Here is a 15,571-nt window from a genome sequence, read left to right as displayed (position 1 = left end):
TCTGTGTGTAGTTTCAATTGCACCCTGCCTGCCCAAAATAATATGATACTTCTTTTACCTACTATTACTTGTGTTCTCTAGATGTATGTATTTCCTTATAAATACAACATTACTAGAGGGCTGTCCTCTCTAATACAAGACTTGAAAGTCAAAGTGGTAACTAGGTATAAGTCACTGGGAGCTGTCTTATTTTTCACCCCAGATGAAACCTGCAGACCATGCCCTTCCTGGGTAAGAGGCAGGAAGTCTTAACCCAGCACACCAGCTACACACTCATCCATTCTGCATGCTATTAGAGTGGATTTCTTAAAAAAACCACCTTGTACAGTTGTATTGCACAGAGACAGTGGGGAGCACTTGCCTGAGGCTCCGAACAGCAGCCAGGAGATGGGTTTGTCTGCAAGGTTGAGGTTCCTGATGGTGAGGTTAGCTGTCTTGCAGCCTCACCTCTATGTTATGGGAGGTTTTGTACAGTAACTTGTCATCTGATTTTGCATTGGAGATGATTGTCACACAGATAGTGTACCACACGTAAGAGCAGGTCCTTCATCAGACATACTGCTTTTGTAAGAGTCTCTCATCCCTCCTGCCTTTCCCATGCATGGGATTGGTCTGTTAAATCAGTTTTGTTTCAGCATCATGCCTTTCTCTGATTAGACCTTTCAATTTGGCAGCATCAAACAGCTGAAGCTTTAGTGGCACCATTTTCAAATTTCCTCTTATCACTGCATCCCTTTTTGCCCATGACAACAGCAAAGGTATTTTCCTTGTTTGTTTAGCTTGATAGAAGTGGCTTATTTGTATTCTCAGGAGATAGAGACCCTCAACAACTCATGGAATATAAGTGCCCCATGTGATGGTTCTCACAATGCCCTGTACAGGAATTTCTGTTTCTACCAGATGACCAGGGTAACAAACTTTGCTACTGCAGGCTGCTGTCATGCCTCCATTGCCTGAAACCCTGAGGAAGCTGCTGGCAATTTAATGGGCTGGAGCCCAGAACTGGGATCTGCGCTAGACTTCCTACTGTTTGGTTTTCACAGGGATACAAAGCAGGAATAATTCCTCAAGTGGGTGAGCCCAGTGCTGTCAAGGTTGGAAGAGCACAGGCTGCTCTGGCAGAAAGTTTTTAGCCAGTACAATCTCTTTCAGGAGGCTCTTGCATCAGGTGCAGATGCTGGACCACTGTTGTGAAGAGGCTGCTACCACAGCCCCTCCCAGCCCCACTGTTTGTGGTTTTTCAGGTCTGCCGGCAGCAAAGGGAGGAAATACACTTGCTGCTCTGCCTGCCTCTCTGGAGCTTGCAGACCTGGTCCTCAGATGTGAAACTGTGTGCTCCAAACGGCACGTTACGGGCTGGGTCTTCAAAAAATGGCGAAAGGACCTCTCCAGGCCTTCAGTGGCTATTTCAGTTCACTCAGGGGCTGTATTTCGGCTCTTCTTAGCTCTCTATTAGCAGCATAGCTTTTTTTCAGAGACATGCCAGTATGAGTTCATGGGAGTAAGAAGAGAACTTGTCTTTTCAGTAGCTGTCATTTGTGAGGTAGATCTGGTTTTGTCATGTAGGGAGGGCTGGAAAATATGGCACAGGCCATTCTAGCAAGTGGCAGCATTTGCTCTTGTAATCTTAACGTCAGGATAGTCTTGTGCTCCACTGTCCAGGTGCTGGGAAATCTGTATTTACAAGGCATTTATTCTCTCCCTTTCCAGCTCCCTGAAGTTACCTGGAAAGCTTACTTCTGCTGGGGAGCCTTTTCCTGTGGGGCTGCTGTCAGCTGGGGAGCAGCAGTAGTGAGGGGTCCTGGACATCACAGGATATAAGGCTTTTCTTCATGTGACCATGGCCTCCCATAGGTCCACAAACACCATGTTTAGGCTCAGACTCCTAGTTGTACAAGTGGATAGGAGATCTTTTCCTTTTACCTGTCCCCAGCAGAAAGAACTCTTCCATGAGGAAAAATCTATGATGTGCAGGGTAAATTTCATTATGTGGGTTATGGTGCAGATATACTTTCACCTACAATCATTTGGTACAAAAAGGATTTATTCACCTATTATTTCAGTTTTATATGACATCAGTGTCCAGGATCAGACTATAAAGGTCAAGGAAGGGAAAGAAGAGTAGTAGACAGGACTATTATGTTGCTGCCTGTACTTTTCTGATACTGAGGAAGTCTGTGCCTTTTGTAACAAAGTAGTGCCTTTAATCTACTCTGGCAGAAGAAACTGGTCATTAATTTTTACCAAACAGTGTGAGAAAAGTGGGTCTGGGACAAAAAGGGGTTTTCAAACTGTCTTTCCTTATGGCAGCAAAGAGAGAAAGTGTCACAAATCAGAGTCAATAAAGGATGCTTTCCTAAAAACTGCTGATGTGAGGGATGGACTGAGATCTTCTCCCTGAGCTGGGAACAAACACCTGCAGCTGATGGGATGGAAAGAAAGAGAAGAGGTAAGTCATTTGACTGACACAGTATTTTGTACTGAGCAGATTGCTTCCACAGGGATATAGTATTTGCCATGATCACTAAAGTGAGTATAGCTGTACCATACTCTTGCTGTAGGAATGAATAAGTATGTTTATGCTAAGATGCTTAGCATATTCTAGCAGCTCTTTATAAAGATCATTATCTATAATTAGGAAAGTGTGCATAACTGTTATTGCTCTTGTGCTAAAATTTGCTGCAAATGGAGCTGAGAAGGGAGAGGATTATAATTAAGACACCAGATAATTTGACTTAATTTGCTTAAGAGAACTACTAGTTGTGGCCTCTTGAAACAGCAGGTCTTAAGCTCAGGAATAAAATGCTTTTCTAAAAGTGTTTAGTGTTTCTGTTCATATCTGTGTCAATATTTCCACTAGGTATAAGTAGTTTTGTGACTGAAACTTAGCATATGAAAATGTCAGCCAGTGCACTGCTGAATATAATGGTCCTGATTTTGCCTTTTCTCACAGACTTCTGAAATTAGAAACAGGCTGAAGTGTCCTAAAGTTTATATTCAGTTCTGCTGAACTACAGTGAAGTTACTTGGTCCTTTTCACACTGCTTAGATTTCCAGGCAGGGTTTAGAGGTGCATTTGTTGTTCCTGTGGTCACAAGTCTGGTAGTAGTGGATTTAGATGTGGCTGATAAAGGTACCTATGAAGTTAGTGCCTGTTCCCTAAAGGCTGAACTTCACATCTCCACACAAGCCTGCCCTAGGTCTAGATTTCACCAACAGTTTTGGGAAAGGCTGTGATGCCTTTACTTGCTTTCGGAAAGGCAACACTAAGCGAACATAACCACCCACAGTATTGTCTGCTGCGTTGCACTGCTACCCAGCTGCCCTCATAGTTCCTGAACCTGTTCTGGGACCAGCACTGCTCCTCTATGGGGTGGCTACACGTGCAGAATCCTAGTGTTATGAAGTGTGTTGGAGAGTACTCAGGTCTATGTGGACTGTGGGTTTCAATGCAGCCCAAACTTGCTGTAGTCATCTGCATGAAGATGATTTTTACCCTTACTCTCTGCATTCCAGGTCTGTAGCCTGTTCAAATGCCTTTTTGAGGATCCAGATATACTTCTCACTTCCATAAAGATTAGACCTAGCTCCCATACTTTCAAAGCAATTATTTTTACGTGCTTGTAGTGCACCCTCAGTTTTTTCAGAGAAAATTTAGATTTTTTTTTTCCTGCTTTCTGTTTTATTCTGGCAAATCAGGAGTTTGAAACTGACTGTCTTAATCTATATGTGAAATAGCAAAATAAATAAATAAATAAATAAATAGTTGTGTTGCTTATGCAGAGCTGAGTGTGTAATATTTGGGGCCTAGCATTATCCTCCAGGTGTGAGTCACTGCTTACTCAATAGTTGTTCATTTTCTTGGGTTTCTTTTCTGGAGCCTAGCTGCCGGAGTATGTGAGCAGGACAGGCTAACGGGCTCCATGGACAGGCCAGCAGTAGATGCTCAGGGATGCTGCCCTGCTGGAGGCTGAATCCCCTGCAAGTTTGTGGCAAGGACATGCTGCTAGCACCAGAATGAGTGAGAAATCCTGTAACATGAACCTGGAGTTTTCATGGGAGATTATTCCAAGGAGGGGGCCTATATGGGCCAGTCACCAGACAAGCAGGCAAGGTAGGGCATGAAAACCATGGAGGTAAGAGAACAGTACTTGCCATGGTGCCTTTCTCACCATTACTGCAATTATGCATCATCAGATCTTGGATATAAAGGTTCTCTTGGCATCTTGAAAAGCATGGTTACTGAACCCAGAAAATCAGATCCTAAGCAGGCACACAGGATGGGTGCTGGGCTAGCTTTAGTCATGGTGTGGATGCTCTCTGGTTGAATGTGTGTGCTCAGAACATGTCGTGGTGAAAGCTACTTGTCCAGTAGGAAGGAAGAACAGAACCCTGGCAGTCAAAAGTATCCACCCTCAGGTTCAAATCCTTCTCTTTGATCTAAGTAACAAGTTGAACCGTTGTCTGTGGAGAATTATGGGGTGAGTCTTTCTTAATGTTACCTATTGAACACTGTACAAATGGATTATGAGAAGGATCTGATCCTCAGTCTCTCATATCTCAGATGAAAGCCCTGTTGAGCAGATTATAATCACCAGCTGACATGGAATAAGGGAAGACATGAAATAGCTCTAGCTACAAGCCCACTCCAGAATGTCTGAAAGCTGAAGAAGAGATGTGTTTAGTCTGCCCCGGCTCAGGTAAAAGAATCTCCCACAGATAACCAGGTGAGTAACCAAGAACATTTTTATCTAAAGGTAGTTTAAAAATACTGTCTTCTGAGAAAATGATACAAAAGTCTTCTGAGAATATATCCTGTGTGTATGTTCTTGCTTGCTCTATCGCCCCCAGCAAGTTTTAAATCCATTATCTAATTTCAATCAAACTCAGCAAATGGAAAGATGTCTCAAATATACCAGATTTTTTCAGTGGGCTTTTACACTGTATAGCATGGGGACCATGTGTGGCTCCTAAAGGCATTTGTTTGCTTCACAAGAACAGGCTGAGAGGCTCAGGTGGGAGTCATGAGAGAGCAGCTGGACAGCAAGGGAGTGTGTGAATGCTAACTGTCCAGCAGACACACCCTGCTGATCCATGTAGCCTCTTAGGCTCCATCTGTGTTCATGTTTTATCTTGTTGACTTCTACAAAAAAGATAATATACAGAGTAGGGGTGTCAAGGGGACCAAAATGCAGGAGTAAACATGGGAGCTGAGCTATTAGATAATGGATTCAGCTCATATATACTTTATGCACAATCTCTTTCCTTTGTGTCCTTTCTAACTTAAGTGAATCCCAACTTGGCTGGTTTCCAGGAGCTCTGTCTTTAGATCATTCACCGTCCTTGGGCATCACATGCTCTTGGGGATGAGGATTCCACCAGAAAGTGGGGTGCTGTGGGGTCAGACATGAGAAAAAAAAAGCATTGAGTACTTTTGAAGACATAGGCTGGACTGGTGGGATGAAGGTTGTGACACAAAAATTTCATCTAGAAAAAGATCCTGCACATTTTTTTTTTATTTTTTTTTTTTCCAGAAATGATTTTATAATGAATCCTAATGCCCTGACTAAGTGTGATTGTGGCAGGGAATGCTTCATCAGACAGCCTGAGCTATTGCAGCCTTGCAGAGAAATGACTGAAGACATAAGACAACTGTCTACTCCAGAACCACTGTGTGTTACCATCACCTGGGGAGAAGAGAAATACAACTGAGTATCCTTCTGCAATAGTAATTGTTGGCTTATTGGCTTGATTATTCTCCTTGGATATGTATTCACTCAACAGATCACAGCAACCCCAAAGAGATTAATTACATGTATTTTTATATTCCCTAAGTGCACATTTGCATAACTAGCATTTTTAAATATTCATAAATACATATTTGCTTGCTAGATTGTAGCGGCATCATTTGCAGCTTCAAAAGGGACCTTCACTTAATCAAACTAGAAATGTTAATCATTTCTCGAGGCTCAGACATATGATCAGCATATTTTAGCACAATAAATACATTGAGCATCAGCTGGGACAGGCTAATTGAGTGCATGCTCCTACCCTATGGCACACAGGAGGAAGTCTGACCCGGCTTGACCCCCTATCACTGTGATTTAGCTGGGCCCTTTTTGCATTTACTACAGACAGAAAGCAGACTCATACATAACTGCCATGGCTCAGCTCATTTGGGTTAAGTGGATCTTACATCCTTGTTAGCTCCACTTTCCCAGTCACAAAAGCCTGGAAGGCATGCCACTATAGACATTCCTGTAGAGGGTGTGTGTCCACATGGCACTTTGCACCCTCAGCCTTGCAGGGTATGTCTACAGTGATAAATGGAAAAGGCCAGGAAATAATCCTGAGCACTGAAGCCATGATTGACTCTACAGCTTAACTCATTCCCTGGCTCTCTTTTGAACTCTTTCAACAATCTGTCTCTAGGATACAACCTGAGCAAAGTCCTGGGAAGTGCTCATATTGCCCACCTGGAGGGCAACAGGGGTGCATGCCTTCACCCTACACAGTCACTCAGTGCTATCTCAGGGGCCTGTGGATCCTCAAAAATGCCCACATACCTTCTTGCCACACCAGGAGTATACAACATAGACACTTGGTGCCATGACATTATGTCCTTGGGGTGAAGGCAAGTCCTCACTACTTCAGACATTTTCACTTAAGAAAAGCATGAAATGTAGTAACACGTGCTCACTGGAACAGACTCCCCAGGGAACTGGTCAGGGCGTTAAGCCTGTCAGAGCTCAAGGAACATCTGGAGATGCTCTTAGTCATGTGGTTTAGTTTTAGATAGTCCTGCAAGGAGCAGGGAGTTGGACTCAATGATCCTTATGGGTCCCTTCCAACTCAAGATATGATATGGGTCTATTATACTGTTATGGGGGACTACAGTGATGGAGATCCAGGGTCACGTGCTGTGCAGCACGGACATAGCCTGTTTGCCACTCAGGGGCTAGTCCCAAAGTCTTGTGAGTGTGGTCTGGTCTGCACATCCCTCCACTACAGCAGTACAGACAGAGCTGCTGAAGTTGATAACAGCTGAGGGGGCTCATATCACAGACACTGACTGATGTGCAGTTCCCCAACCCCTGCTATGCCTGGCTGTGTTTAATCTCTTATGCTTATGGCTGTATGCTTATTTAGCTCTTGGAGTGAGTCCAGAGGAGGACCACAAAGACGATCAGAGGGCTGAGAGAGGTGGGGCTGTTCAGCCTAGGGAAGGGAAGTCTACAGGGAGACCTTATAGCAGCCTTGCAGTACCTGAACTGGGCCTACAGGAAAGCTGGGCAAATGGAAACAGTTTCAAACTGGAAGAGAGTAGATTGAGATTCAGTATTAGGAAGAAATTCCTCACTGCGAGAGTGGTGAGACATTGGCACAGATTGCTCAGAGAAGTTGTGGATTGTCCCTCCCTGGAAGTGTTCAAGGCCATGTTGGACGGGGCTCTGGGCAGCCTGGTCTAGTAGGAAGTGTCCCCATCCATGCAGGAGGTTGCAACTAGGTGATCTTTAAGTTCCCTTCCAACCCAAAGCATTCTATGATTCTATGATTTATTTCTGGTTGCAGGGAAGTAATTCTGATTGTCTTTAAATCAAGGGAAAGGGGAGGAAGCAGATCATGATCAGGTGTTAAAACCAGAAGGGCTCCCCCCCACACACATACCTTTGCATTGCTATGTGAAGAGTCTTTGCAGTATCAAAGCAGGAAACCTCAAAGCAGGGTGAGAAGGAAGTTATCTCCTTCTGGGCCTGCTTGTGAGATGGTGAGTCAGATGTGAAGGGTGGTCCTTTGGTAAGCAACCAAAAAGGAAAAAAAAAAGATGACAGCTCTTCCCACCATCTGAGTCTTGAGCTCAAGTTGGGGAAGAGAGGAGCGTGAATTCATAACACATGGGAAATGCCAAAGTTTTCACTCACATGTAACAGCTCATGACTGGGAGGTGTGGGAAGAAGGACCCTGAGAAATTACCACTCGTGATGTGGGTCTGGTGGGAGTGGGGTGTATGGGGAAGGCAGAGGGACAGTGGTTTTGGGGGAGGGAAGGAACAACCCAGAAAGAGGGAAGCAGGATGATTCATATTCATCCACAGCCCTGAGCTCAGAAAGAGGGTCTCTGGTGTCTGGGCTGTTGGTCCCATGCCCATGGGTGCATTTTGGGAACAGTGGTGGCTGAGTCCTCACATACGCTGTGCTGCCCTGACTGCAGGCTACATGGCATCCCAAGGAGCTGCCTCCTCCCAGGGTGTTTGCCTGAGAGGAGGAAGGCCATGAAAAGGGAACCAGAGACCTGAGCTTGTGCGTGATCGCTCCTCACCAGACCACATCCCTGTAACCCCATTCTGCTGAATCAGTGTGGGACATGTGCATTTTAGTTTTCTGCTGGGTGATATTGCTTAAACTGTGACATCTACACCAAATCAGATCCTCCCTGCCTTGGCAAGAGGAAACGGAGGCTTTGAAAGCAAAGCCTGCTTGGCAAATTACCCCAAAATCAACCTTATGGCCCATTGCTTGTATTTCGAAACTCTTAATAGCATCACATCTTAGAAATGATCTCCTGACTTTAATCCTTCAGGGGAAATTCATTTGGGGGTCCAGGTTTGCCTGGGGCTCAGTCTTGTTGAGAAATTCAACATTACTGTGGTTTGATTCATTGCAAGTAAGATCCAAAATGCAAATACAAATACATTTTTTTAATTTAAAAATAGATACTCCTTTATCCCCCCCACTCATTAGAGCATCAGCTGTAGCCAGACATTTGTTTTGAAGACATGCAAATTCCAGCCATTCATAACAACAGTTTGATCACTGATAAAGAAATAAATAAACTGTTTATAGTATCTAAAAGCTAATCTTAACAGGTATCTGTGTTTGAATACACGTTTGTCAGGAACCTGCTGGCCTTTCGAACTTCACATCAGGGAATGGTGGAAGATCCCAAGCATCAAAATTTATGTCATTTGTATTTAATTGCTGACAGTTCCTTTTTAGAAGGATAAAGCCACCTCTGCTTTTATTTGGAGCTGTAAAGAAAATCTACCCCTGCAGTTTTAGATGACTCAAGATTGTGGTGGCAATAAGAGACGAATATTAATTCCTGCTTCAGTGATACTGCATTAAGCACCTTACATCAAACAAGGAAAGCAGCCTTACATGCAACTAACTTATATGACCTGCCTTCAGCAAGGAGCAAAAGAAGAAGGGGATACTGAAGTGGATTTTTGCTCTGTACAGGTTTGGTGTCTGCAGGAGAGAAGCCTGGAGGCTGAGAGTTACCAGATCCATTAATACATCTTTTAGTTCCTGTTTGACTGGGTTCCCTTTGGATGTACCTTTCATAATTTGGATGTGGATGAACTCATAGGGAACCATAGAGCTCTGATCCTCCTGAAAGTGTCAGACCTGCAGCTGGGCTGGTTTTCACTGAATATTTAGGGAAATAACTTAATGTTAGTTGCTCAGCATTCACTTTTGGGAAGTTGTGACTGTTTTGGCCTCTCTAAACCCCCCTAAGTTACTGCTTGAACAGATTTATTTTTATTATTAGCAACTAACCACAACACAAGATGAAAGTGTGCATACCTACTCTTTCTAAAATGAGTTACTAACTAGTACTTATTAGGATAAGGAACTAGCTCTTAATGACTTCATGGTGGCAGAAAAAAGGACAACTTTAGTAGTTTCTTTTCCCAGCTGTTATTGCAAGGGCAATTTTTACTGTTCAATACATGAAAGAGAGACCAACAGAGAGCTCTTGGCTTATAACCTTTAGTTATATTTTCAGTAAATAAAACATAGTATCTCTTTTAACCATAATTCCTTGATCTGTTTATTCTTGAGAAATAGAAACTCATGACAACTCAGGGATTGGTAACACAAAGCTTTTCTTAATTACTAGTCATGCACAAACTAAGATTAAATAATTCTCCATTGTAGTTTTTTCTTTCATACAGACTGAATGGTTTGGGCAAAATAACATCTGTGGAGAGGTCAGGACCCTCTAGTTTCCTTAAATTCCTATCTAGTTTGCTATTCCTTTTTTGTGCTTAAAAAGCAGGGGCTGGGATGGGATGAAGGGTGGAGATGAATGGTAGGGTGTTCCATACCTAGGGGGCTGAGGCTGCCCTAGTGCCTGAGGGGCAAAGGTCTTTGGCTCAGTCGGGTGGTGGCTCCCCAGCTGGGCAGGGGCTGCTTCCAGGCTAGGCTGCTGGGCTGCTGCAGCAGAGCCTGCTCCCCCAGAGAGGAACTGTCCTGCACCCAGGGATGTGCTTCTTCCCAGGCCACACTGCCCCAGGGCAAGCCAGCAGCTGCTCTCTCTGCAGATCTCTGCAAGGTAAACACCAGAGCTGCTGCAGCCTGAAGTGTCAGCCTTGGGGTGGGGACCTCGAAAAAGAGGTAGTCTGACATGCAACTGAAAAGCCACAAGCTGAACTGTACCAATCCTGTGTGTGCTTGCCCTTGGCAGCCTGGAAATGCTGAGTTTAGAGCATTAGAGGCTGCTGCCACAGCCTCTCCAGGGCACACCCTCAGTGCTGCAAAATGAAGGGGTCTAACAAGGAGTCTTGGCTGCAGCTAACCATAAGCCTTTTTTAATGAACATGTCTGCAATGTGTGAACACCACCAAAATGCTGACTAAGTTCCTACTGTCAGAAAACAAGAGGTTCAATCAAAAACCATGACCCCATGAGGTGGGGCTTGGTCTCTTCTCCCCCATAACCAATGATCAATGAAAGAAAATGGCCTCTAGTTGCACCAAGGGAGGTATAGATGCAGAATGGGTATGAGGAATAATTTCTTTACTGGAAAAGTGGTCACGCATTGGAACAGGCTGCTCAGGGAAGTGGTCAAGTCACCATCCCTGGAGGTATTTAAAAGATGTGTACATATGGTACTTAGGGGCAAGGTCTAATGATGGACTTGGCAGTGTGAGGTTAACAGTTGGACTTGATGATCCCAAAGTTCTCTTCCAGCTAAAACTATTCTGTGATTCTATGAAAAGTCACATGCAGACATGCATATGTGCACAAATACACACTAAGCCAGGAAGCAGATGCTAAGGTAGTAATTCAGTTTTGCTCAGGGACCTAGCCTATTGACATATTCTAACCACAGCTACAGAAATTAACTGTTTGCCTGGCCTGCCAAGATGGGAACTATATGTCAGAACCAGACTGAGTTCCTCTGAATACCTTTGTATTTACAGCTGTCTCGTAGGAGAAATGGTCTGAATGCCCTCAGGCAGGAGGAAGGCTTGCCCAGGGGTTCTTGTGTCCACAGGCAGTACTCTGGTCAGGGGCTCTTGCATTGGCTTTCTCCAGCTGAGTCTTGAGGAGACCAGATTACTGTGTTGTCCAACTCCTGAAGAATCTCAAAGGGATCTAAAGTCCTTTCTGAACTTGAGTCAAGCTCTAAACTTTCTTAGAGGTTATTTCTTAGGAACACCTTAGAGGCCTCCCCACTCTCATAGGTTTCTGTGTCAACCAGTTGCCACCATGCAATAATGCACAAGGTATTAAGTTGCCAAGCTAAGAAGCCCTATTTACATCCCACCATGCAGTAAGCCCTGACTACATCCTATCAAATTTTGGATGCTTAAAGAAAACATCTAAGGCTCTTAAGCCTGAATGCTCCAAACCTCTTCTCTCAACAGCAGCAGAAGAGAGGGACCTCTGAGAGCCACACAGGTCCTGGGTGGGCTGAAAATACCTGTCTCCTTTCACTGACTAATGAGGTTACCAAAGGTGAAGAGGCATTTCAGTTAAATGCCCAAGCAAGAGGGGGTGAATTCAGGCACAAGACCCCTGAAAGTCCACTGTAGGACCACTGAAAACCACTGCAGTATTTATCCGCTCTCACATCTGGTTTGTTTCATGTGCCATCTGGTTCATTCTTGGGGTAGTAGGATTTTCTTGTACATTGTAGCCTCCTTGCACGTGTCTGAGCCTTCACACAACACAGAGCTGGCTGATTTTCTTTGATAGATAATGGAGGCTAGTGGGTGGCTCAGCAGGATCTCTCAGCCATCATTTGGATGAGAACCAAGTGAGTGCTGGGATCTGAATAGAATAAAATTGTAATGGAGGGCTTGTGACTGAGACTTGGAGTTGCTGTTTGATTTTATTTATTTATTTTTTTACTTATTTATTTTTCTTTTTCAACTCTCATTATCTGGTTTCCATGGGAAACTTTTTTAATGGAGCAAGAGAACAGCTTCAATATTTTTCATACAAAAGTTAATGAAGAAATAAGATGCATCTGTCTCTTTCTTTTTAAAGTCAGGAATCTCAGGCATGGAAAATTGAATTAGTCAATATGGACTGAATGATCACTTTCTTTTGGCCCCTATTTTCCTTCATGAAATGTGCACACCAAATAAGGGCTGCTGGTCAGAACAACATTGGAAATGGCTTTTCTCTTGCACCATTAAACAACTGTTCTATTTTTTTTTTTTTTTCATTAGAACAGCCATGCACAAAACAAGCATGCATTCATGAGGCTACCTGGCACTGAAGTGATTTTAATATGTTGCAGGGAGTGCTAGTTTAAATTACAAACTCAGTAGGCCTTCTAGGAAGCTGCTTCTTTTTCTCATTGGCAAAAGAGCTTGGAATATATATTTAGCTTAATCCAGTCTAATCTGATGTGTTTCATGATGCCATCTGGATCTCATTAGGGGTGGATGCTTCCAGTATTTGATCCAGGCACTTTCCCCCCTCCACCCCCCCTTATTGGCTAATATTTAAGAATTAAGTATTTTGGAGAAGTGTTGGTCCCAGTTCGTTCTTATTCATTGTGTGGAAGATATCCAGGAGCAGCAACTGAGACATTTATTGCCTCCAAGGAGCCAACAGCTAATTGAATCTGAGTTGGTTGCTATCAGTTGTTGTCTTGGGAGTGGCTCAAAAACATTTCTGTATCTTTCAAGGATGGCGTATTCCTGACCAAATGTTAGGCTTAAGTAAGCACCTGGTGGATTTGGATGACAGCACAGCATTATCTCAACACATTTTTCAGTGACTGATATGTCTTCCAGTAGAAGATACTACATACTGGGAAGAAAAGCTTTCTAATGATAAGGATAGTTATGTTCTGGCACAGGTTGCCTAGGGAGGTGATGAAATCTCCATCACTGGAGGTTTTTAAGAACAGGTTAGACTAGCAGCTGCCAAGAATGGTTGATGTGTAGTCAATTCTGCCTTTGGGCACCACTAGATGACCTCCTGAAAGCCCTTTGAATATTTTGATAGTTGAATTTAGAGCTGAACAATGAACCGATCAACAAGAAATTGCAATAGGGATTTGTAACAGATCTTTTATTTGTGTAAGAGGTAAAACTACAAATCGAATAAAGCACAAACTGTGTATGTGACACTATCAGAATCATCAGAGAAAGATGCCTCCACAAAGATATATACTTAGGAGGTTAGGTGCAAATGTGGAGAATCCTCATTCCAGAAAAACAAACTGGGCAAAGCCCAACTTCTGTCTAGAGATTTCATTTATAGGGCATAAGGGAGAGATAAGCAGTTAGAGAATGTTTTGAGATGGCCTGTTAAAGTAGGTTTAAGTTTCTCAGGGATACCTGCACTTCACCTCTTACCAAGACATTTCATATGTAAAGTGCTGTGTGTTCCTGAGGTTTAGACTCATCATTTAAGACACAGGATGATGGACACAAATTTCACAGCTTCCTATAGAGGAGCTCCTCATTCAAAATATATGAAAGAAATAAAACATTCTATTGCATCCCAAGAAGCTCTGACAACTCAAGACCTTCAAAGTGTGATACTGAAACATAGAACTGAGAGTGTTAATATGGTACTTGAGGTAGAATTCACCTTGTGTAGAAAATCAGGTGGATTGAGTGCATTCTCAACAAGTTTGCCAATGACAGGAAGCTGTGTGGTGTGATTGACATGTTGGAGGGAAGGGATGTCATCCAGAGGGACTTTGACAGGCTTGAGAGGTGAGCCTGTGCCAACCTATTGAAGTTCAGCAAGGCCATGTGCAAGATCCTGCACACGGGTCAGGGCGATCCCAAGTACAAATGCAAGCTGAGCAGAGAATGGATTGAGAACAGCCCTGAGGAGAAAGACTTGGTGGTATTGCTTCGTGGGAAGCTCAGTATGAGCTGGCAATGTGCACTTACAGCCCAGAAAGAAATGTGGCCAGCAGGTTGAGGGAGGTGATTGTACCCCTCTACTCCACTCTCTTGAGACCCCACCTGGAGTACTGTGTCCAGTTCTGGAGTCCTTGGAACAAGAAGGACAAGGATTTGTTGAAGTGACTCCAGAGGAGGGCCATAAAGATGATCAGAGGGCTGGAGCACCTCTCCTATGAAGACAGGCTGAGGGACTTGGGGTTGTTCAGTCTGAAGAAAAGAAGGCTCTAGGGAGACCTCGTAGCAGCCTTCCAGTACCTGAAAGGGTCCCACAGGAAAGATGGAGAGAGTTTTTTTACAAAGGCTTGTAAAGAGAGGACAAGGGGTAATGGTTTCAAGCAGAAAGAGGGTACATCTAGATTCTTTAGTGTGAGGGTGGTGAGACACTGGTACAGGTTGCCAGAGGAGTCATGGATGTTCCCTCCCTCCCTCAAGGCCAGGTTGGATGGGGGTCTGAGCAACCTGGTCTAGTGGGAGGTGTCCTTGCCTATGCAGGGATTTCGGATCTAGATGATCTTTAAGGTCCCTTCCAACCCAAACCATTCTGTGACTCTGTGATCTTCATGTGCTCACTAAGGGGTTCTGCAAGGTTAATGAAAAGTGTTCCATGATACCTGTATGTTTCTGTACAGTTGCTAAAAAGTTTTTGACATGCAAAAGACACAGGTCTCATTCTGACTGGAAGAATTTTTTATGTTGGGTACAGTGATTGCTCACTTGCAGGCACAGCCTGAGCTAAGATATATCTGAGGAGTCTGATGGAAGTCCAGGTGAGCAATTGTTTGCTTCAGAAAGAAGATTTTGGCTCATGAGACGTCTCTGACTCTCTGACTCTTTCATCCTTATTTGTTTTTTAACAAGTAGAAAAGATCTGAAAAAAGTATCCTGATTCTAGTGCTGATAGGAATATGACCTGGATGCTCATTAACATGCACAGAAAGCTCTTCCTTAACAGTTCTGAGATAATGGTGTCTCACCACACAGATTTTTCATTCTTTTTAATATCACTATTTTCTTTTTTGGTACAAATTCCAAGAGCTTTTAAATAAAAAATGCCTATTTTGAGGGGCCAGATTAATGACCAAACAATGTATATAAACCTTTGCTTATAATTTAAAAGTGAAATAAACATTGAGAAGCAAAAAAAGTAGCTATGATTTTTGTTACTGGTCGTGTCTCTGTGTCTGAGGCCAGAGCCCTAGGTGGGGTGTATAAACAGAACATCTATTTCACTCAGCAGGCACATCTCTTTATCTTGCATGAGGTGGTGTTTTCACTCAGCAGGTGTAATGGCTTATTTGTACAGCAGAATTGTAATTCTCAGTCAGGTTTTCCTTTTTCTCTCCTCATCATAGATTTCAATAATTATAAAAATTAATGAATTATTATATTTATTTAAATTCA

Source organism: Apus apus, chromosome 1, assembly GCF_020740795.1.
Source record: "Apus apus isolate bApuApu2 chromosome 1, bApuApu2.pri.cur, whole genome shotgun sequence".
NCBI classification, from domain to species: domain Eukaryota; kingdom Metazoa; phylum Chordata; class Aves; order Apodiformes; family Apodidae; genus Apus; species Apus apus.
This window is presented reverse-complemented; position numbering follows the sequence as displayed.